Genomic DNA, 23,940 nt, shown 5'->3' with positions numbered 1-23,940 from the left:
CTGAGAAGTTAAGGACAAGCACAGGCTTTTTGCAGACCGAGGAACACACGCATTCTGCCCTGCAGAATGTGCCCAGCTTTATTTACAAAGCACATGTGCATTGATGGACCCACGCTAAACACGCCACTGTCTCAACCAGCACTGCTACATGCTAATTTGAGGGGGGAAACGATAGGGCACAGACCTTAATCTTCCTCACAGCTACCAAAGCTGCTAAGTCGATTAACAGTCTGGGTTCGTTCTACAGAGCTGAACTAAGGATTTAACAAAGAATTTAAAGAATTCTTTTATGGCGACAGAAAAAGGCAGAACGGACTTCCAGGTGAGATGTCGAAGACAAGTCACATTCCCAAACTTTAATAGCAAGCTAGGTTTTAACGGCAGCACAGAGCTACCCATGCCCAAGATTCCTTGAAGTGAATTCGACAGGACGTGGCCAGCTTGGTTTTAGAATATGAAAAATGTGGCTGTTCGTGCAATACCGATCTTAAGTGTGAAACTCCATGCAAGAAAATCAGTGACAATTCCTACACGACAGCTCAGAGCCCAACTCTGCCCAGCACTAGATGACTACAGTATTTGTCTACTGCTCTGCTCCCATTTATAGCAAAGTCCCCAGACATCTATGACTGATTGCAATTAAAAAATAAAACCAATCAAACCATGTATATTATCAATTCTTACTGGAATCACCAGAAACCATGCCTCCAATACAACACGCTTCGCTCCCATTTACTCACAAACGTTGGATCTTAACAAGAGAATGATGTTCTTTCCGGAGGCTTAGCTCTTTTTTTAAAAAAAAAAACCCACGAGCTCTCGGCATTGGAAATGCGACCACTCAGAACAAGCCGCGCAAGCTGCCACCGCGCCTGCCGCCCGGCGCAGCCCCCGCGCAAGCTCAGCCTCCAGGGCCCCCCTTAGAGACGGCTGCTATTTATTAAAATAAAATAAAATAAAATAAAAGCGGCAAAGAGGGGTTTCGGTATTTACCCGCTGTCCAGTCCTTGAGCCAACCTGCCGGCCAGCAGAATTAGCTGTTGACAAAACGCAGCGTCTATTTAAGCCGCAGGCTCCGGGCGAGGAGCCGCCGCTCTCCTCCGCGCCCCCCCGCCCCCGGCAGCGGCGGCCGCCGCCGCCCGCGCCCGCGCCGGGCTGCCCCGCCGGCACCGAGCCCGCGCCGCGGCAGGCGCGGCGGCCCCGCTAGCGCGGCTCGCCCGCCGCCGCCTCTCCGCGCACCGCGCACCGCGCACCGCGCACCGCGGGCGGCCTCCCCCCAGGTGCGCGCGGGGCGCCGCCGCCGCCGCCGCCGCCGGCGCGCACTCACCCGCCGCCGCCTCGCCGAGCCCTGCGGCAGCCTCATGCCGGCGGGGGCTGCCCGCGGCGCCGTCCCGGGCGGCCCTGCTCCGGCGGGCGGCACTGCGCAGCGCCGACAGGAAGCCGCCGCCGAGGGATGGAGCCGAGGAAAGAGGGAGGGAGGGAGGGAAGGAGGGAGGGATGGAGGAGAGGGGCTGGCGGGCCGCCGGCGGGAGGAGCCTGCGCCGCGCACCGCCCGGCCCTGCGGCTCCCCGAGCCGCGCTGCGGCCCCCCCGGGCACGGCCGCCCCCTCGGGCCCGGCCCGGCGCGCCGCCCTGCCCGGCCCTGCCTGGCCCCGCGCCCCGAGCGCTCCGGGCACACGCGCGCGCGCGCACTCACATGCACGCATATGCACACACGCACACGCACACACGCACACACATGCACACATGCACATGCACACACACGCACATGCACACACGCACACATATGCACACGCACACACACGCACATGCACACACGCACACACATGCACACACACGCACACGCACGCACCCGGCTCTCCCGGAGCGCCAGCGCCGCAGCGCTCCGGCGCCCGCCGTTCCCCAGCTCCAGAGCGTTCCCAGTCCCGGAGCACCTTGCTGGGTTCGCCGCCCGGCCGCTGTGACAGCGGATCCGTCTGCGTCGCAGAAGCACAGACCATAGATACTCTGTCCTGGATTTTAGGCGCTCTCTGGAGTCACTTTGCCTGTCATTATTATTTGTTTGTATTGTCAAGGTTTAGTCAGGACTCAGTTGTTACAGATTCTTCAGGGACTAGCGGTTTAGTTAGGTCCCTGATGAGCGATTAAAAGCATGCTATGGGGTAGATTAAGTTACAAATCTGATCTGATCATTTCAGGTTCTTTCAGTGGCACAGGCAGATATCCTCCTGAGCACTTCCAGCCCTCAAGGGCTGGAAATGGTGGCCCAGGCCCTCCAAACCCAGGAGGGTCTTGGTTCATTTTATCTTTCTGTTTGCCTCTACTGTTTGAGGTCTGGAGCTCAACCTCCAACGTTTTTTTGAAGCCACAACAGCTACACGCCAGCCTCTCTTTTAAATAAAACTTGCAATCTTCACAATCCCACAGTCTCAAGAGTCAGACAAAAAAAATGTGTATCACGAGGCCCATAAAATCAGAAAAATGGGCAAGTCTGTGGCTCTTCCCTTGTGTCACAGAGGTGCGGGGAGTACCACCCCAGGATGGGGGAAGCGCACTGCCATACTTTGTTTTCCAGTAAACCACAGCAGGATGGGGGGAAGAAACTAACTGCTTAGTTTTCCTTGCATTTTTCTGCCTGCATGTTCCTACAGGAGTTTTCCACATTGCTGTAGATTTTCTCAGCTCCTAGATGATAAGGAACCTCAAATAAATGGAAATTGTGGGTCCAGACTTGTGTCCCATCTTGAGTAAGTAGATGGACTACAGGTCCAGAGTCAGAGTTTCCTACCATCCTGCACATTCCCTGCTCAGCCTAAGTGGATACAGGCTATTCTGTAGGAAAGAAAAATCTTCCACCTTTTTCTCCCCTTTTCGTTGTCTTTGCTTGTGCAAAGAGAATTGAAGCATCAGCCCACAAGAGAAGCCTAAGCCTCATAGTTAGATCATGCCTCAAGAGATGTAAGTTTAGGTCTCTTCTAGCTTAAGAGCAGGCTTGACCTCAGACCTTGTATTCTGAGACAGTCCTCTACCATTTGATCTATGTCACCTTTTTAAGGGGAAGAATGAAGTCCCTTATACACACACCATTCCTGAGAAACCCTGTTTTTTTTTAAGTTGCATTTGGAGAGAAGCCCTAGGCTGTGAATCATAATTGCTTGTACTATACAAACTTGTATTAAATAGCACTATATATGTACTATACAGACTTGTATTAAAAGCACAAGTTGCTTGGCAGAAGATGATGTCTCCTCCCAAAATAGATTAAAACATTTATAATTCCAAAGAAGGGCTGACTTTAAGAGAGTCCTTTTCTTAGTGTTCTTCTGTCAGCCAGGTTTCAACAGCTCCCTATCCAACAAGCCAGGCAGTCAGTCAGCTCTTCACACTCTCAATGCTTAAATCTCTCTGCACAGGGAATGGCTGCTGGATGCCTAGTTCTGGGGTCTGGACTCCACTGTGCACTCCAAGAAGTCTGGCACTTTCACTTCCCAAGACGTTTAATTCCCTGTTCCCATTCCAGCCCTGAAGTCCCCCTGACCTCTTTCCACCCAACAGTACTCAGTGCTGCAATGGATGCCAGGGAGTCCCGCAGTCCTATGAGGAAACAGCGTTACTGGGAATATCCATAGCAGCAGAAGGCTTACGGAGAAGGTGCCCATGTCACTGTGTCTGCTGTGGAGACGCTGTTAAGGATGCAGCTCACTGCACTACAGATGATAGACCCACAAATGTAGTTTTATATCCACTAAAAGGATGCAAGAACTTTCTCCTGAAGGCATTGAAAGTATTAAATGAAATTTACTGCCTGTGTTTTCCGCAGCTCATGTTATTTCACCTTTAGTAAAGGCTCAGAGGTTTCTTACTTGGCAAGAAGCCCTGTTGATCAAAGAATCTATACCATGAGTAAATGCAGAAGATCTGGCCCATTTTCTATATGACAAAATCAAACAATAGTCAGTTTTACTGTTTCCTCTTTATCCTTAGCTAGGCAGCTTCCCCTCTAATCCACAGGCATTCCGTAGAAGAACTGAGGAAAAAGGTTTTGTTAAAAGCAGGAAAATATGATTGCAAAATTAGAAAAAGTTGGCAGGAGAAATCAGAGATAGAGGTAGTTCCTGAAGTTACTTGGTTTTTGGTTTGTACTTAATGACTCAATTTTTAATGACTCAACCAGGAGTTAAGAAACTTTCTTGACCTGGCTATTTAACACAAATCTATAGAATACAAGCTTCAATATCAGTTTTTCATACTGTTAATATGCTAATTTAAATATATATATCCCATAGATGAAAGATTGGTTTAATTATCCTTACTCTGCTACTTCTGATCTACAGAAACTGTCATTTATGCATCCCGTCTCATCATGTGAGCTTCCCTGTAAAATATCAAAGCTATTTTATTTTAAAATAAAACTTAACTGCATGTAGTACATATATGCAGGTCATTTATTTTGTTTCCTGCCTTATCTCTGGTTTCCAGATAACTGAAGGGCAGATGCTGGAACACACACCGTGCCTTTATTAACTCAGTGCAGGATTTTGTCGTTTTAATAGCATAGGGAAAGTGCCTTTCAATATTAACATATTGGGCAGTGAGAGAGGAGGGTTTAAGGCTGTTTGGATAACGGGCTAGCTAGTTTATCTTACTTACTATTACTTGGAGAACAACTTATCTGTTATCTGGGTCAGAAAAGTACTTCTTGGGGGGCTGTAAACTTCCAATGAAAGTGAGAAGCCCAGCTAGGACATTTTCATTAATGAGAGTTTCCTGGAGCCATTTAGTCTTGCTTTAAAGGGTGTGTTGGTTATTTATGGCAGAGAAAAGGAACGGATGTGTTGATGTTCTGGAACTTTTCCTTTGTGCATTGTTTCCCATTTCACAGTTTTATTTGGCACCCACTTTCCTCTAGCCAGTGAAGAATATTAAAGAACTTCCTTTACTGAAAAGTTGTGTGCACATTTTAAAAACCATACAGTGTAACCAACCATGTACAATGTTGAACTTTTAGCAGCATTTATAAACACCAGAGGGTAAATATACATTATTGCCAAGAAAGGCCTGCCAATGATTCATTTTATGGACTATGAATTAAGTCTATAGAAGTTATTTCTTATTCTTAAGTCGTTCTTTAAAAAATGGTTATATGATACAACCAGCAAAGCAAATTTGATTTCTGACTGAATGTATCCATGAAAGCCAATAAAAAAAATTCACACTTGCTGTGATAGGAGCAAGAGTAGTCTCTGCTCATGCCAAGAATAACCTCGAGTACACTGAATAGCGCATGTGTTTTGGTACATGCACAAGGCAACAGCTTTTTCCTATGAGGTCTCAGTGGAAGCATCTCTGTGTTGTCAGGCTAGATCAGAGCTGTTCTTGGAAATGAGCTTTCCGACCCCAGAGAAATAATCTCTTTGTAATTAAGATTTTTCAAATACAGAGAATTTTCTTATCGTTAGGGACCCATGCCTGCAAATCCCAGTGACGTGTTGTCAGTATGTTGCTATAGGGCTTCTCAAAATTCCCTGGTCTCCTCTGCCTGCAGGAAAACCATATGCTCTATTTGTGTTTGCTCTGTTTGTGTGTTTGCAGGGAGAAGTAATGAAGGATTTTTTGATCTGCTAACCTGCACTAACTTAGTGCCATGAATTTGAAAAGAAATGGAAAGAAAAACACTACTTGCCCAAAACAATTACACTGAAGGCATTTTCATTCCTTTCACTGGAAAAATTTCTACCTCAGATGCCTCAAAAATATGTTGTGTGGAAACACTGGATTCACTACGAGCAATAAGACTCTTATGGTTAGCAGTGAAGGTGAAGATTCACCCACGCAATACGGAGAAGCTAGCTACAAGGTGGATCTCACTGCCACATACTGCCAAGAATCAAGATACTTGTGCCGAAGTGGTCTGGCAAGGGTCGTTTGTATGTAGCATAGAAGACACCAGCTGTTGAGGCCTCACTATTTTGGATCTCTCTTGACTGGCAACAAAGAACTATTTTTTGGACAAGTCACCTTCTTGACTCAAGCAGTTTTTGTGGGATGATTTTGCTTCAGAATCTTACTTGCCTTATCCTCCATTAATCTTGGGCAAAGTTTCTGCCCATTGTTTTTGTCCCTTTGTTTCGCTATCTTTATGGCTACCATCTCTCTTCCTGTTGGGAAGATGTTATCCAAACCCATGTTATCAGAACTTGGGTTTTTGGGTGATGAGTTGCCTGCACTGTAGCCTTATCAGAGTACATGTCTTCTGATCTTCATGTAAACAGCACACCTCACTGCTTGTTGGTTTGACTACTGTCATTCAAGTCCCTGAAAGGCCATTCTTTCAACCTTTGCTCTATGTGTCTTGTCGTGCTTCCAGACACAAGCATTCCATTCATACTTCATTCGGACCAGTCTTAATATTTCAGTTACAAATTTCTACAGTGTTTATAGTGCACAAATGCCTGAGAAAGAACTTCCTACAGAAGTTCATCTGATAAAACAACCTACATGCTGTAAAATGTTTAACAGCTTCAGGCTTGCTTGCCAATCTGAGCACTTATGCCATCCCACAGTTGATTATACTGGCAGCGTAAAGTTTAGCACATTCTTAATCATGCTGGATGAGTCCCATTGCTGAGTCCCATACAGTAGCATGAGAGGTCAGCCTTCATGTCAGTGAAATAAGATACAGCATAGTTCTTGGAAGAAAATGAAGCTAAATGAAGCTAAATATAAATCTCTGAAGAACATGATAAACACCAACAAATGGTAACAATCTTACTAACTGTGGAAGGGTTGGTGGAACCAGTCCTAGAACTAAGTCTGATTTATGGATATGAAATTGAAGAGGCTTACTCTTCAATAGTGCAAGGGCCTAATTACATCATGAAAAATAGGATTTATGAGAGTTACAAGCTAATTTAGATTTGTAATAGTCAGACAAGCACGGAAATCTTTAAATAAAAGTTACTGAGCACATCTCAGACATTCATATACTCTTAATATTGCAAGTTCCAACATCAATACATCAATGTATCACATACAAATATACTCTCTTGCTCTGTGCAAGTTCCCACTGTGCTCCTTAGCAATTCTTGTCACTGTTGTGTTGGCTCCATTTCCAGTGTCCTATCATTCCCATCAGTCGTATCTTTTTGCTCGCCAGTTTATCATGTAGCCATACTTCCTGTATTTTTGTTTAAGAGATCCCACAGAGGAACATGTCCTGCACTATGAAGTTTAGTAAGATAATGCTTGTGTGATGCTTCAGATCTTCTGTGCTTCAATCCATGGCGTGAACATGGCAGATGAATTTGAAGCACCATAGCTGATACGAACTTTACATGCACTCCAGAGCTGATCTGTCATGAACAGGAATCATTTGACCCAAATTCTTGTCACTCAGCTGAGAGCCAGCTTCAGTGAATCCTGTATAAGTGCCAGTAGTCTTCAAATTTCTCCCTGTACAAAGTTGCTAGGACAAAATACTCTCTTACTTGTTGAACCATATCTAGGAAAACAAATATGCCTTCTTCCATACTATCATTGGACTAAGCTGTACGCCCACTCACTGCTTGAAACTAAATTTCTATACATCAGCATGTAAGTAGAGAAAAAAAGACAGCTAAGTCAGGGAGGAGGTGGAGATACCTAATGTGTGCTTTTCAGAAGCATGTGAAGTTCTGTATTTACACAGAGTCATTGCATTCCTCCTCTCAGTCTTTCCACATCACTTTTCAAATGTGATACAGCTTGCTAGATCTTTAGATATCCATGGGCTCTCCATCTGGAAGGTATCCACCTGGAAGGTGGATGGCAAGCTCAAGGATGTGTTTAAGCATGGCAAGTCCTATGATCCATATATTTTCTACTAACACTGTTGTTTGTCTTCCCAAGTATACCTAAAGCTTATAGCAATTATCTCATGCACAGGAAGAAACCTCAGTCATTTACTGCTGGACAGGGTGGTGGCATGCACAGCCCCTATGCTAAAGTACCAAACACTCATCAGAATATGCTATGCAGCATGTGCAAGTATTCACTAACATATGAAAGCTGCTGAATGTAGCCTAGTTTAAGGGTGAGTCTGTACACTTAGCTATAACCGCTGACTCCTACATGACACCATGTAGAAGAAAATTTAGTCTTCGGGACTTCTTGTGGTTTTCAGTACTGCTTAATATAGTGCATCAGGGCCTGGGATATTATGGTATTAAATAATGTACAGATATCTTAAGATGTGGCCTTAGAGGACACAGTGGCAAAATTCATTTATATAGAAGCAGCTTTATCCTTTCTAGGCCAGATTTTACAAATATTATTGTTTGGTGTTGCGCTGGTTAACCACCGTTCTCTTACGGGCTAATATAAGTTCTGTATTGGTACATAAATAGAAATTCTAACTATAAAAAGAAGATAATCCCAGCACATTTAAAAGTCAAGTTGAGAGATGTTTTCATCTTTAGGCAGATGATTGTTTGCATTGGGTTGAAAATTGAGGCTGATTCTGTATCCTTTCCAGGAGTTTCCATCAAGGTGGACCTATTTTTATCCTCTGTCCTGCTTTTATTTTTATACAAAAACATCTTTACCAATGACGTACAATCCTAACCTAGTACCCACTTAATTACATATCTGCGTGCATCCTCACATCCTCCCTTCTGGTGTAACAAGTATCTTTGCTTTCACTAACTTGCAGATTGAGAGCAGGACCTGACAGGCAGATGTCTGCCTCTCTGCACATCCCCAGTAATGCCAAGGGCCGCCCACCCAGGGAATGATTTATTGTAGCATCAGGGCTGTAAGACTAAGATTCTTCAGGCAGAAAACTGTTTTCTGTAAAATGCTTGGGACTTGCAGACAGTACTGCAGACAGCAGGAATGTACTTACATGCTGAAAATTGTGCTATTGAGCATGTTGTCTCTTGTTCCTGTCTTTGCAAAGTTGGATGTCTAGGCAACTTTTTTCCTCATTTGAGTCACCTGAGATGCAGCGAACAGCCATCCTGGTGTCATGGAGCCTCATTTGATAGTACTGAGCTGAAGTAGTGGTTCACTTTCACAGTCAGCTCTGTTCAATGCTCCTTGCTCTGAAGTACAGATTACCAGGGAAGCTGCAGAGCAAATTCTTGAACCAAATACTGTGAGTGAATGAGGTACAGGCTGATAAGTAATTGTATTGGCCTAGATTAGGATTTATCAGGTACTTTTTCTGCTAGTAGTACCAGCTTGAGCATCCATTATGTCACATGTTCTATGATACCCTATTGCTTTGTGTTAGCCCAAAAGTTTGTGCTCATCCATACAGTAAGACAGATCAAAGAATTGATTCATTTTTTTAATTAACTTCCCCTTAAGGGATTTTTCAGTTGAATAGTTCTCCTGCTGTGAATTACACTGAGCACAAACCCCAGGCCACTGGAAGGCTGGGAGGAAGAAGGAATAAACATGAATAAACAGCCAAAGGCAAAGGTTTAAGGGATATAGGGCTAGAATAAACAGCCAAGGGCAAAAGTTGAAGCAGCACTCTCGCCACGTGTCAAACCACAGTCCTGGGCTCTAGGCTATCCTTAGGTTGGGAGAGATGGTGAGCTCATCATATGGGCCTTAGCCATTAGACTGAGGAGTATTTTGGGTATGGCCGGGGATCCAAGCGCTCTCGTAGTAACCAGGATGGACTGACAGAAGGAGCTTGATGCTCACAGGGGAAAACAGGGAATTTGCCTTTTATCCATTGATCATCTGATGCAATATTATAACAGGGAACAGAACTATGTACCTAATTCCAAAGGTCTTCTGGACTCTGCTCTTTCTGAGCCTGCCACACCTCAGCAGGTGAGGACGCTGCTGATCCTCCAGGACCTCTGCAGCCGGTTTGGATACCTACTGGAACACAGAAACTACCTTCCTTGAGAGGAGTACCTAACTCTCATACCCAGAAAATAAATGCAGGAAGGCTTTATTAGGGTCTTAATTCCAATTATAGAGGTACTTAAGTGAGGCCCCAGTATAGGTGTTTGGCTTTGCCTGTTGCAAGCTTCAGGTGATGAATGCCTCTTCAGCCTTTACCTCTTCACTCTCTGTGCACAGTGCTGTTGTGGAGTGCAGCCTGGAGTCAAACATGCTTTAGTTATGAGCACTGTAGCACACTGCTTTAACATTTAACACTCTTTGTTTAGAATGCTAATTTTCACTGATAAAAAAAAATTAGAACTCAAAAATCAAAGCTAAAGCCCAGACACACTCTTTCTTGGACCTAAGAACTCTGTTTCATCCTGATCCATCATTAGAAACCCATACATCCACCTTGTGAATGGGAATGGACACATGTACTAGCCAACAGCAAATTCATGGGGTCTCGTTTCTTTTCTCAGGTTTAATTTCCTGCACAGCTCTATATGCTGAGATTTTATTGTCTTGCCTCTTTCGATATATGCCTACCAGTAACAATTCCACAATGCCTCATTCCTGGCTTTTTACGTAGACTTCACCCTTATGCCTGTGATTAGCAAGACTGATAACTAGGAGGACTCTGTGAAGGTGAAGCTTTAAGATGTAAAATACACACAGTATGAAGTCACATCTAAATGGAATCTCACTTGGCTTTGGAGATGATGACATTAATTTAATCTTTTCTGTCACATCCTGTGCTACTTACTTACAATCCTCAGGCCACCTCAACTGACACTTGTGGCTTGAAACCCTCTCTTGGTTCTACACATCTGAGAATTTGCTCTCTCTAAAGTCACATGGGAAAAATAGCTGATGTCATCATACATTGGTGGAACCATCACCTCCAACTACAGAGGTGGCTTAGGCCTTGTTTGGGAAGTGGAAGAAGTGGGCTGCAACGGGTGAGGGTGCTCAAGAGGATATTTCCATGTCCACAGGGTGCTCTGACCACCTGATTAGGCTAGAGGGCACTGTCCACTCTGCTTTTGAAGCTTGGACATCCCTTAAGAAACAACAGTGAAGCTAGAGACTGAATTCGAAGGCTGAAGCAGGAGTAAGGGTGATTCTGCAAAGCACAGCCCTGCTGGGTAGGGTGGCCAAGTTCTAATCCCCATTGCAGGGAGTCCTTGTGCATTTTCTGTGTGTTCAGGTGCAGAAGCAATGTGTTTTTCACACAGAACAGCTGGGTTTGGTGAGGTATTTGGGAAGAAACTTGTATTTGTCTGTGACGGTCACACACATTCAGCCTGTCCCTTCTTACAGGCAGCAACCTTGACCTATCCCTTGCAATACTACCTCTATCTTGGACTTCAAAGGAATACAACCTTTACCTTGGCTCCCTGACAAGCTCTTTGAGGTAATATCCCAGAATGGTCTGATTCCTTCAAGAGAGACAGCCACACAAGGGCTCCCAGATAGAAAGACTTGCTAAAGTTTTCATTCTTACTACAGCTTAAAATAATCTATGCCAGTCACAGGTTTGTCTTTAGGGTTTAGTAGTAAGATCCTCCCCAAAACCTCTGGAGGAGTCAGGAGCTACCTCCATGTTGTGTGATGCTTTATTTTGAAAAGCTCTGCCTGTAACACAGGCAGCCCTGTCTGTGGCAGTTCCAGCAGAAGCCATTAATAGGTGCCACCCAAAGCTCAGTAGCAGACAGAAAAGACCATTTGCAGGAAGCAGTGACTAATTACATTGTTTTAAGCTGGGAAGTACAGAACAGCCCTGCCACATGATACTAAAGCAGGCATCTCATGGCTTCTATGCCCACAACTCCAGAGCAAGACTCCAGGAGTAGGACAAAAGCTTATATGCTCCACAGCTAAGCCCACAGATGACTCTGGTTGCGTAAATCATTGCCTTTTTGCAAGAAGCAGTTGCAAGAGAGACTGGAGGCTGACTGCTATCACTCCTTGTGGATACCAAGTCTGTCCTGATAATGCAGTTGGCTCTGACTCCAGGAAGAGGGAGTGTACCAAAGGCTTCAGAGAAGAATTTGTACTAGGTCACCCGTGGGATGGGTTCCCACAGCTGGCAAAAGGAAGAACAAGAATAAGGTCTGCTTCCAAAGAGAGCTACTCAGCACAGTTTCAGTTTAACCCAGAAGGAGCTCATCATGGAGGAAGATAATATTTGAGGGACAGTATTATCTCAAACACTGTTTTGCTACATTTCTGCATATGCTCCAAATCCTTTCCTTTTATTATTCTGAAGCTGATTAGAGGCTACTCTTGTAATTTGTTACAGATGGCTACCCTCTGAGGCCCTAAATGTCACAGAGATCTCCATCCAGATAGCTAGCCTTCATTTCTATTGCAACAATCACTGACCAAATATGATGCTAGTACTATCATTAGAGATACACCACAAGTTGCAGAACTAACCCACTAAATGTCCTCTCAGAGATGCCTTAAGTTTTCTCCTCTAATTGCAGCTCAGTAAAGAGAAAAAATTTTCACAAGAAGTCTCTGTATTGGAAACAAATGGGAAGTATGGGACTCTAAAGATTAAAGAGGAAAAGTTATCTTTGTGTTTAGCCAGTCATTAGCTGCTCCCAGGGACTTGAAAATACAAAGTTATATAACTGTTAAGTTTTATTAACAGGCACAAAACAGCTCCATACCTATTAGCATGAATAGCGGCTTTAATGATTAATATCAAACATGGCTAAGCCAAATGAGCATGAATCCCTTGTCTTTGATTATGTAGGAGCAGACCAAGCCTATGCAAACCTCTGCTGTCAGTTTTAGTGAGGAAAGAATTGAGCTTTCTACAATGCGACCTATGTCCTCACAAAGCCATTCCTGAAAAGAAGAACGGAACAGAGAGGATGACTTTAGTGACATTATCATTACAAAGATTGATACTTTACCACTATGACTCATTCTTCCTTCATAATTTTATTCCTAAAAGCCAATTAATGATGTTTAAAAGAGCTATGTTAATGCTTGCTCTCACAAACAAAGCTAATTAACAGATAATCTGTAATTTTGCAGTTTTAGCAATCAATACTTGGAAAAGAACATAATACTGGACAATCTTGAAAAGTTTCAAGAACAACACTTACTGCTCTTTCTTGAGTTAGGCTTTTATGCATTAAATCCTCTTTAGACAAAATAAAAACAATATTGGGCCACTTCTAAGCAATCTTAATTAATTCATAACTTAAATCACAATTAATTGCTGATCAATCTGTGTACAATCAGTATCTAAATTGCACACTTTAGTTACAAGAGATGGCCCTCTTTTAGTTCCAGGTTGGTACATTTTCATAGTTCAAATTCAAATTCTTTTGCTTTATTATTATTAAATTATTAAGTTTGGATCTACAAAACTCTGAATGAGAGACAGCAATTATCTTTATTAAAGGAATGTATTCTACAAAATTTTACTTATCCTTAGTGTATTTTGTGACCATCAAAATCTCAGATTTAAGTCTAATTTGTTTAGAAACATGAACATATAGCATTTAAAATGATCTAGAATTAGTTAGCTAATGAAGAACCTGTGATATTCCATAGGCAGAACAATACTTCCATTTATGAGGTACACTATTTTGGTGTGACTCATTCATTCGTGCAGCAAAGCCTAAAAACCTGATCGCTTGTGAAGAGCAAGAGGATATCCAAATCTAAAGAGGACAAAGCATGTAGAACTGATCTGGCATCAGCAGCTCTCCTTTCCAGTGCTCTTTGGAGTATAGTCCTATTGACATCGATTTTGATGAGAAGAGCATGGAGTCTTTAGAGAGTACATCTTTCGGTACTGATCTCAGAGGCGTGTAAAAGCAGATAAATACATAAAAGACTGTGACTCCAGGTGAAAGCTCTGTCTTGGGGTGTTCCAGAATCAAAATAGTAAAATGAAAAACAGAAATCGCCCAGAGAAAGTGTGAATCTTCTGCTACCTTGTAAGAAAACAGCAGAAACTGGTTCCAATTAAGATATATTTTCCTGCTCTGAAGATTTTGTAGGAGGGCTCTTCTGGAGTAATTTGTGAAGGTCTGTGCAGCCAACAGAGAAAGAAAGAAACAGGAAGAGAAAATAGTGTAGAAGTGCCAGATGTCACTGCAGAAGCATTAGCCACAAACACCTGAGAAAAAGTTAGACAAGAGCCTGGGAGTGCAGCTGGAAGGAATAGTGAAATATAAGTAATGTAAGAGATTCCACCTCTTTGAGTCCTGTGTACATAGGGATATGGGCTTTTTAAGTTCTCTGTAAGTAAACTAAAACACACACACACACAAAAAGACCAAGTCTGTCACTGCTTCTTCCTCTTAATGGGAATCGTCTGCAACACTCTGCATTTAGTTAGCTGCTCAAAGTAAATTGGGGCAGGGGGGCCAATACTGCTTAGAAGACTTACAACAAAACTATTCAAAATGAGAGGATACACATATATTAGAAATATCCTGGATTTCATATCCAAGGTACAAAGCACTTCTGAACACTAAACAGTTGTTTGATGTCTAGAGTGATGTTTCACTTTAATACTGAATAGTTACTGCTACACACTCAAGAGTAGGCAGCAAGTCTGAAATACTTACAGTTAATCACATAAGCCATGTCCTATTAGTACATCTGCAAATAAGTCTAGAACAAGTATACAAATTTGAAGAGTATTTTGCTTTTATTCTTCAGTTAAACCATTTAGACTGGCTTTACTGATAAACCATGTCAGTATCTTTGGTAGGAGAAATAATTTTCACAGGCTATCTTTCTATTGGAAAATAACGGGGCTCGAGGGATTAAAGAGGAAAGAATGAGAATTGCTCTGAAGACAACAGACAGGCTTTGCAAATCCAACGGTTCCCAATTTTGACATAAAATTTTGCTTTGTTTTTGTTACTGCGTATAGCCTGAAGTGTAGTCTGAATTTTAAAGGAGATGGTCACCCACCGTTCCTACTTGTATCAGTTCTAACTGCAAGCACAACACTTCTGAGCTGAGATCCTCCCATCTGAAATGACATGGAAGTGTTTACACTAATACAGAAACCAAGCAAGAAGCACAGATAGGGAAAAAAAAAAAATAAAGGAGGGGGGAAACACACCCAAATACTCCTGTCAACAACTTCTGAATACCATCACTTTCAGGTAATTAAGAGTAAGGGAATGTGTATTGAAATAATTTGTAAAATAATTCAAGGTCCAAACTTCATTACAGGAACTGTGCAGACATGGGTGTACCTCTGAAAATGTCAGTGATGAATGAGGACTAAAAATCACTTACAAGAATTAGCTGAGGTGCTTTGGTCAGATAAAGCTTTTTTAAGGATAATCATGTTATCTCTTCTGTTTGTGACTATTTAAGAACACTTGTTCTGAGAAGCATAATTTGGTCAACACAGACTTGAGCTTTCAGCATTCAGCAATTCCCATATGCTCTTCATTGGAATCAAGAAAAGAATTATGCTTGTGGTTTTTATAGATGAAGGCTTGGAATAAGATAGGAAATTTTGAATCATTTTAGATTTAATCATACAGACATATGCCAGCTTGAATGTCTGAAAATCCACAAGTGGAGATGACCTGTGGCCTTATAAAGATATGCAGATTATGCAGAAATATTATTAGCAAGATCTTTATGGTCAAAGATTTATTAAAAGAGGGTTATGCTGTATAACATTTAAAAATGTTGAATGTATTTTATAAAAGCCTGCCCATCTCTCATAGAAGACACTTAGATGATATGACCTTGAATTTCTGTAGGAGTAAGAGGCTTTTTCTAAAGTCCAAAATCTTGGGTTGTTCAAAGTTCATTTTTTAGAGAGACGATATCTGCAGCAATATATCTAACATAGAGGGAACCTCCTGAGGAAGCCTGAGTATATTCATAAGCTTCCGAATGATTCCAGTAAAGAGTCCTTGTACAGAGAGTTCCAGTTCACTTCTTGTTTACTAGGTTAGCTGCTGCAGAAGAGTCACATAGGATTTCCCTAAGAAATCACATGTTCTCCTATTGTAGCATCCTTGAGCCAAATGCATAGAAAACCTCAGCTAACCTTTTCTTCCACAATATACACAAGGAGAAATCTGTTTTCAATATTTTTGGTCCCTGTATTACATAGATAATAGCCAAACAGTAACTTATGTTAGCATATTTCCTGCTATATTCTAAACAATGTCTATATCATTTTGTCAGTTCTATCCTTAACACATGGTACTTCCACCTTTATAAACAAGGCTGGCATACATGCAGTAACATTACATGAGTAAGTATGACAATTTTGAATATTAGTTTACAGGAACTTGCTCCAGATGCTATGAGCTATTTTTTTTCACATGCCTGTTGAGATAAACAGAGCTGAGGCTAGAAGAGACTTTGAACTGTTTTTTTGGAAAGCCTGGCTCCCAGGGTCCGGTTCTGCCTTAGATGCTTCAGAGTCAGACATGGCCTCGCCCTGGAGCACTTGGCTCTCCTAACAGGATCTCCAGACTCTGAGTTCAGGAGTTGCCTTAGGTCATTGTTCTCTTTGCAGAAAATGCCTGAAGACAGCCAACACAAAACACTAATGGCACAGATTTGTCCAGAATCCCCCTAAAATGGGCTGAGGGGGCAAGAATGACATTTTAATGTGTTAAGCTGGATACTTGCCAAGAGAAGGGTAGATCTGAGTTCTGACTCCTGCTCCAAGGATTATCTGCGCACTGAATCTCTAGTTACTGCTTCGTGTAAATAGCCCTTTAAGCAGGACCAGGTTTCCATTAGCCTCTGAAAGTACCTCAGTTATTGCATTAAGGAGTCAAGCTCCTGCTGTCTTTCTCTTGCTTTGTGAGACTTGAAGTCTTTGTACATAGTACTTGACTTTCACAGAATGGGTGAAAAATACACGTATTGTCTCTCTCACACACACTGCGTAAGAAATTACATGCCTAGTGTGTACAGTGTCCTTCAGCCAAATGCATAGGTAACCCTTTCTTTTTCAATATACACTAGGGAAAGATGCACTTATAAATACCTATGGCATTGCAAATACACCAATAAGCTTCTGAATAATCCCAGCAAAAAGTGCTGAACTGGAAGTTACAGTTCACCCTGTCTTTACTTGGCTATTTGCTGAGGAAAATTTAATATGAGGTAATATCTGTGAAGGATTTTCACTTCCCTTAAGAGGAGCACATTCTTGACTCAGGCAAACTGGTGAGAATTTCCACTGACATTTTAGCAGCACTACATTTCCTTCTCACATAGTTTATTGCTTTTCATCACTGTCATCATCACCACCATTGCATATTAAGCAAATGTCATACCATTGCACATTAAGCAAAACCTGCTTATATTTAGTGCATTTCTTTTAGGAAACTTGTGTGCTAGATTTCTTGTTTTCCTCATTTCAGGCAAAATAACTCAGAAAATATATTATGGATATGGTGAATTTCTTACCAGCCTGCGTCTGCAGACCGGCAGAAAGCAATAAAAAGCTTTGTGTTGACAGTGGGTTGCTACTGAGAGCACACATCCTTAAGAGTAGATCTCTTCAGGATTACATGTTCGTTCCAAGGCCTAATTCAAATCCTGTTCATGGAAAGGCTCCTTTTGAATTCAGTGAGCTTTGGATAAGCTGCCTGTACTTTGAGGACAGAAATTTTTCTTTACTAACACGGATTAATTCATTTTGACAAGTACCCTGCAAAGCAGGCATTGTTCGTTCTTAGTAGGTGAGAAAAGTTGCATGAGAAATTTTAGTCTTATTCAAGATAAGTGTCTAGATGACAAGTCTGTGACTGTACTAGAACTTAGGTCTGTCTGGCTAACCCTAGGCACCTAATTTTTACAAAATGAATACCCTCTTCTCCATCATACTGTACCTTGAAATATATCTTGAAGAGGAGTGTTGAACTACAGCAGCAATTGTCCTGAAAAGCATTTCTTCTCAACTAATACTTTGCAGGCCAAGCCTCAATCAGACATCCACTTTGATGGCAACTTGCATACAAGCTTTGCAATAGTGCATACCTTCCTCATAGCAACAAAGCATTTCCTGTGATTACAGCACTAAAGAGTTAATGCTTTCACTCTTTTTTTTTCCTTTTGCAAAGAACAAACTTTGTAAAAGCATAGCATTTTGTTTAAAGGATGTGTTTAGTTCCTCTAAACCAACAGAAATTAAAGGTTTTGGAAACCATGTCAAATTCACTGTATAGACTATGCACAAACTTTGTGGTTACTTTTGCCTCCCCACTGACTCACCCCTAGTTGTTTTTGTATTCTTAAAATATAGTTTTTGCTTCAAACTCAGTTCAGCCATACGCAGTTTGACTCAGTATGGTCATATCTGTTATACTCTGTCCATGAGCCAGCAATGTGCCCTTGTGGCCAAAAGGCCAATGGTCTCCTGCGCTGCATTAGGAAGAGTGTTGCCAGCAGGTCGAGGGAGGTGATCCTGCCCCTCTCCTCAGCCCTGGTGAGGCCTCATCTCGAGTGCTGTGTCCAGTTCTGGGCTCCCCAGGACAAGAGAGACATGGAGCTACTGGAGAGAGCCCTGCGTAGGGCTACGAAGATGCTCAGAGGGCTGGAGCACCTGCCCTACGAGGAACGGCTGTGAGAGCTGGGCCTCTTCAGCCTGGGGAAGGGAAGACTGCGGGGGGATCTTATCAATGTGTACAAGTACCTGAAGGGAGGGTGTCAAGGGGATGTGGCTGAATTCAGTGGTGCCAAGCAACAGGACACGAGGTAACAGACACAAACTGAACCACAGGAAGTTCCACCTGAATAGGAGGAAAAACTTCTTTACTGTGAGAGTGACAGAGCACTGCACCAAGTTGCCTAGAGAAGTTGTGGAGTCTCCTTCTCTGGAGATATTCAGCACCCGCCTGGACGTGATCCTGTGCAACGTGCTCTAGGTGACCCTGCTTGAGCAGGGCGTTTGGAGTGGATGATCTCCAGAGGTCCCTTCCAACCTCAACTATTCTGTGATTAAAATCTGGAAGATATTTCTAAAATAATTTCTGTTCTCTATGTGCCATCAGCTCTTGCCAGAAGGCAATAGTGTAACTTTTATTTTTATTTTCAGTTGCAGATAGAAGAAAATTACTAGTTAAGAATATTTCTGTCATCAAATCACTTAGAGGAAGGAAATACCCTTTTCTGGGTTTGCATGCCCAAGATTATGCTTTCTTCATGGTTCCATGAAATCACACAGAATAATCACAGAAAGAGTTTGGGAATCACTGGTGGTTAGCAACATCTGAGGGAAAGGGACAGCTTGTATACACCTGCTTTAGACACATCAAGAAGCACTGTCCAGCATGGGCATCTGAAACTTTAAGCATGCTTTTCATGGGGAGGAAAAAGCCCTATTTGTCCTGATTTCAGGAATGCAGCCTTGCTATATGAGAAAAATTACAATGCAGCTGCTTCTGTGGTAGTTCAAATTGCTAGGAAAGTAACACCCGGCCCCAAAGAAAATGTTTTAAATGTGAGCCAGGGGCATTATTATCAAACAGGCATGCTGTGTATTTCAGGACAGTGGTATGTGCATTTTCAAATACTTAGATAATAAGACACAGTCTCCAGAAAATAAATAGGAAAGATTTTTCTTTCACAATAGCAATTAAATCCATCCTGAAATCCACAGCATGCCTGTTTGATAATTTTGGGCAAATTACCTCCTTGTGCTGTTTCTGCAGCATATTTCAAATGAGCAGTAAGTGACGTCTTATTTTTTGTCATTATTTTCAATATTGTGGCTAGACCAGCAATTCAGTGTACATTAAGAGCATCTGCAAAACAGCTCACGATCACCTCAATAGAGCCAGCATCACCAACAATTTAGCATTCCCCCCATCTTTTTGAATTTAGAGATTATGTTCAAACATCTGTTGAAGCTAAAAGGGAACCTCTTAAAAACTGAGGCTCACCCTTTATTTTTCTGAGATATAGATAGGTCAACTCAGAAACAATGTAAAGGGTGATATGGCTTATATTTGGTTTGCTTACCATTCAGCAGACCACAGTTGCAGTCTGTGCACTTGTCTGTTGTTGTGTTTGTTGTTGCATGTGGCTGCGACTGCAGAGCACAAGACTCTGCCGGTGGTCCATTTCATTCCCATGTCCTTGCTTCCTTCCTCCCTTCCTGGTTTTGGATATCATATATTCCATGGCTCCTCTCAATTTGCCCCAAACTCCTTCTGTTAGGGCATATTTTTTTGCTTTGCTGGTCATGCATATTAAGAATATTGTTTCAGCTCATTTTTTTTCACCTTCCCTTCTTTTTGACTGATCGGTGGTCAAACAGCAGTGGAATGGCTTTCCACTGGGTGCTTATCTGGTTTGTCTTGTGTCAGTCTAACCACAGATCTGGCCCACTGAAGCTATGGGGATTTCGTTAGACTCATGTTCTTTATTGACTTCCCAATGTTCCTAACTAAATCCTCGAAGAGTATTTTATTTTCTCAAGTTATTTAGTTTCTTTCTTTGTCTTTTTAGTACATGTTGAAGTCTCACTTCTGCATGGAACAAAATACATTATGATGGTCTGGCATATCTTAAAGTCTGATGGTAAAAAAAATTTCAAATAAAAGGAACATACATTCCTATTACTTAGTTTTTCAGATTAAAATTAACAGTAATGTTCTGATATACTTCAACTAACAAAGTTTTGGTATCTACAGTAATTGACTGCTAGAGAGCCTGTCTAAAATCGTTTTGTCAGATTACAACTAGTAGTTGGTTTTATCGTTATTTATACCAAGCCCTTTTTTTCCTCTCATGCCTGTCTCAAATTATCTTTTGTACCATATGTTCTTTCTCCTATAGCCACCAAAAGTGCTAGTTACATCAAAATGACCAGTAGAGATCATCTAATTTCATTCTCTTTTTATTATTTAATTATTTAATCATTTTAGAATAATTGTGCCAGGATTCCCAGGATATCTTAAAGAAACACGAAGGAGTCAGTCTTTCTGTCTACTCCCACTCTTGTTCTCCAGAAACCACATTGCTATTCATTTATTATCTTTTCTGTATAAGGGATGAATGTATAAAATGTCACAAACAAAAATTTATAAACTCTACTAGACAGGAACTTTTGTTATATTTATTACATTCTATTTCAACACTTTTTTAAAATCCTGGGAGACAGTATTTTAATCCAACAAACTCAGTTTGCAGTCTTTGAGCTATCTCGCCCCAGCCATAGCATCCTTTCCATCATCTGTTTGCAGTGCTTCAGTTCTAAAATTCCCAACATTTTGTTCTTTGTTGTTGCTAAGAGTTCCAACTGCCTCTTAAACTGCTTTGACTTTTTTCTTCTACGCACAGCTCAGCTACCTGTAAAATGCCAATTGATTATTTATTTCTGTACTAAGAAACTCATTAAAGAATTCCCTCCCTCTGTTTAAAACTGCATTCTTGCATTCTGTCCTTTTTATCACACTCACAACTTATTTTTCCTCCATATGTCATAGCACTCATAAAATAGTCGCACATTATATGCATTTCCTTCTTGCTCCATTTGATCCATGAAATCATGCAAACCCTACATAGTCCTACAGCCTCTTATTTTTTGGGGGTGCCTTATCACAGTTCTTAGCATGAGACCAGCCTGGAAGTTATACTCTCGCTGCTGCGTGTCAGTCGTTAATTAAGTTCCCATGAGCTGTTAAATGTGTTCCTTTTACTTAGAGTTCTCCTAAATTACCTTCTTTGGTTCAGTTTGCCATGAAATCTCCTGAAACCTGTTTTTAATTGCTACCTATTCCAGCCTGTCTTTCAGATACCTCCAGGATATTGTGTTATATCTGTAACTTTTCTAGTGAATTTTCAGTTCTCCTTATGCTTCCAATCTTTTGCTTGTGTCTTGAGCCAAATAATGCAGTCTAAATACTCCTCCAAAGATAGATACATATGCCTGAGAACATCTTTGTTAAGAAACTTTTTGTGCTTTACAATGGTATCTTTAACTGAGAAAACACAAATTAACCTCAAGTCATTGTTAACTCTTACATCCTAAGCATTAGATGCCTCTCACTGTTTTCTTTTTTTCTGCTTAGGCAGTCATCCATCACAAATTTGGTGTCACATTTTTAAAGACTCTTGTGCACTATTTCACAATCACCAAAGAATTCATCTTTTACATTGTTAGTATTTTTTCGCTGTAGTCAATATGCTTGTTCAGTGGAGCACATTCATTGATAAATTTGCTGTTGTACTAACTGTCCCAAAGCTTAAGATACAATTTTTTCATTTTTGGCTACAAAGCCAGTAAGAGCCGATAACATGCTATCACTTGGAGATGTAAAGAGATATAATCTCCTCCTTGACCTTCTTCTAGCGCTCCTATTGCTGTGACCAGAGAGACACCTTTTTAAGAAGCAGTAGCCTTGAGCATCTTTGTCTCCACTTGGTATAGCCCTTAAAGGATCACCTGAGATTGACACCTCTCTTTCCATGGCCACAGTACCAGTAACCATTAAGATTTTTTTCCATTAAACAATTTGTTGGTTGTTCTCTCTGAGTAAACCAGCATGGATTTCACAAACTTTCTCAGCAAGGCTATTATGTGGATATCATCCTATATTTGTGCCATTTCAGTTTGGAGGACTTCTGCCCTGTATAACATTCTTTATGTGTTCAGTGAGGATTACTATGCAGCAAAGTATATTCCTTGTGGCAAGAGGTAAGTTTAAGCTTCCAAGGAACCTAAAGAACAAATGCCCCAACTCACATGGCATTTTGGTAACGACATCCTCACACTCCTTTGAAAATTCCAGATGAAACACAGCGTTGAATGCAGCTGTCAGAGACTTTGAGTCATCTCATAGAAGTTACATTTCTGTGTCAGAACTTATTATGCCTGAATAAGAAAGAGATATATTGTGTTTTAAAGCAGATGCCATTCCAAGATCTCTTTTTTCTTAATAAAATCAATTGAAATTGTTTAGGCAAGAGACAGCATGCTCTCATCAATGCCACGTCTAGAAGTCTATGTGAATTCCTGTAAGCAAAAAGACCCGTGTGTCCTTTTTACTGAAAACAGCAGGAACACTCTCTGAATATCTATAGCTATATATCTATGTCTGACTGCTCATATCTGTAGTCTAATTTAACTGTTAAAAGGAAACTGTGACTTAGATTTTCTCTTTAGAATGTTTTACCACTAGTTCCAATATTAGAGTATGGCCTCAGGGCCATATTTTCCTGCTGAAGCTGGATCACAGCTACAAAGAAGTAGGAAGTAAAGCACTGCGAAGAAAAAGGAGGCCTTCTTCAAAGGACTGATTTAGCAAATTACATAAACAAGTTTTAATTCATGCAATATTTCATTTCTTTGTTGAACAGAGATGGATTTTAGAATGGTTTAAAAACATAACTCTATCCTGAAATGCTTTGTGGAATCCTTACCTCAAAGCTGATAATGGTTCAGTGGGATGTGGAAGACTTTACAAAGCCATGCTATAGAGCACTCAGTAACCTGAGCGAAAATATGCCCCAGAGTTGCACACACAGAAAGTCTCAATGTATTTTTCTTCCAGGCTTGAACTGGAGGGGATATTCAAGTGTTTCCTTGGCTTTGTCCCCAAACTGCCCAAATGTGCAGAGATTGGCAAGACTCCTACAGGTAGAACAAGGTAAAGGGAGATGAGGTAGATGGGCCAGCATTAGCAAGAGAGGCAGAAGAGGGGAGAGCAGCTAGTTACCTGAAAGGCCTTTACCTCATGTGCCAACATCCTGAAGTACCCAGTGAATATGTTCTGCATTATAAGAGCTCTCAGATTTTGAAGGAGAGAAACCAGTGAAACTAAAAGAAGCTTCTGAAACTGGTAAACATTTTGGACACTTTTCACGCCATTTAATAGGTATAATACTAATAAATTCTTATTGTAAATTAATACATTGATACTACCACAGGATATTTGATTGCAAACCTGCCCCCTACGGTTTAAGAATAATTTCTGTAAGGGGCAGATTAGTAGAGGAAAAATAACAGCTTGTAGAGGGTAAGATAGTAATGTAGGGGTTGGGAGGACTTGGCTCAATTTTACATACTTCCACAGTT

General features: G+C 41.6%; 1 protein-coding gene across 1 annotated transcript in view; it reads right to left on the bottom strand.

The window, feature by feature from the left end:
* The window catches only part of LIFR (LIF receptor subunit alpha), a 54,596-nt gene extending 53,180 nt beyond the window's left edge, over window positions 1-1,416 (bottom strand). Inside the window, exon 1 of the mRNA XM_062600625.1 lies at window positions 1,328-1,416. The gene's annotated coding sequence lies outside the window, so the exon portion shown is untranslated. The remainder of the gene's footprint in view (window positions 1-1,327) is intronic.
* Between the last annotated feature and the right edge of the window lie 22,524 nt (window positions 1,417-23,940).

The sequence above is a fragment of the Rhea pennata genome, chromosome Z (assembly GCF_028389875.1).
Source record: "Rhea pennata isolate bPtePen1 chromosome Z, bPtePen1.pri, whole genome shotgun sequence".
Lineage (NCBI taxonomy): Eukaryota > Metazoa > Chordata > Aves > Rheiformes > Rheidae > Rhea > Rhea pennata.
This window is presented reverse-complemented; position numbering and strand designations above follow the sequence as displayed.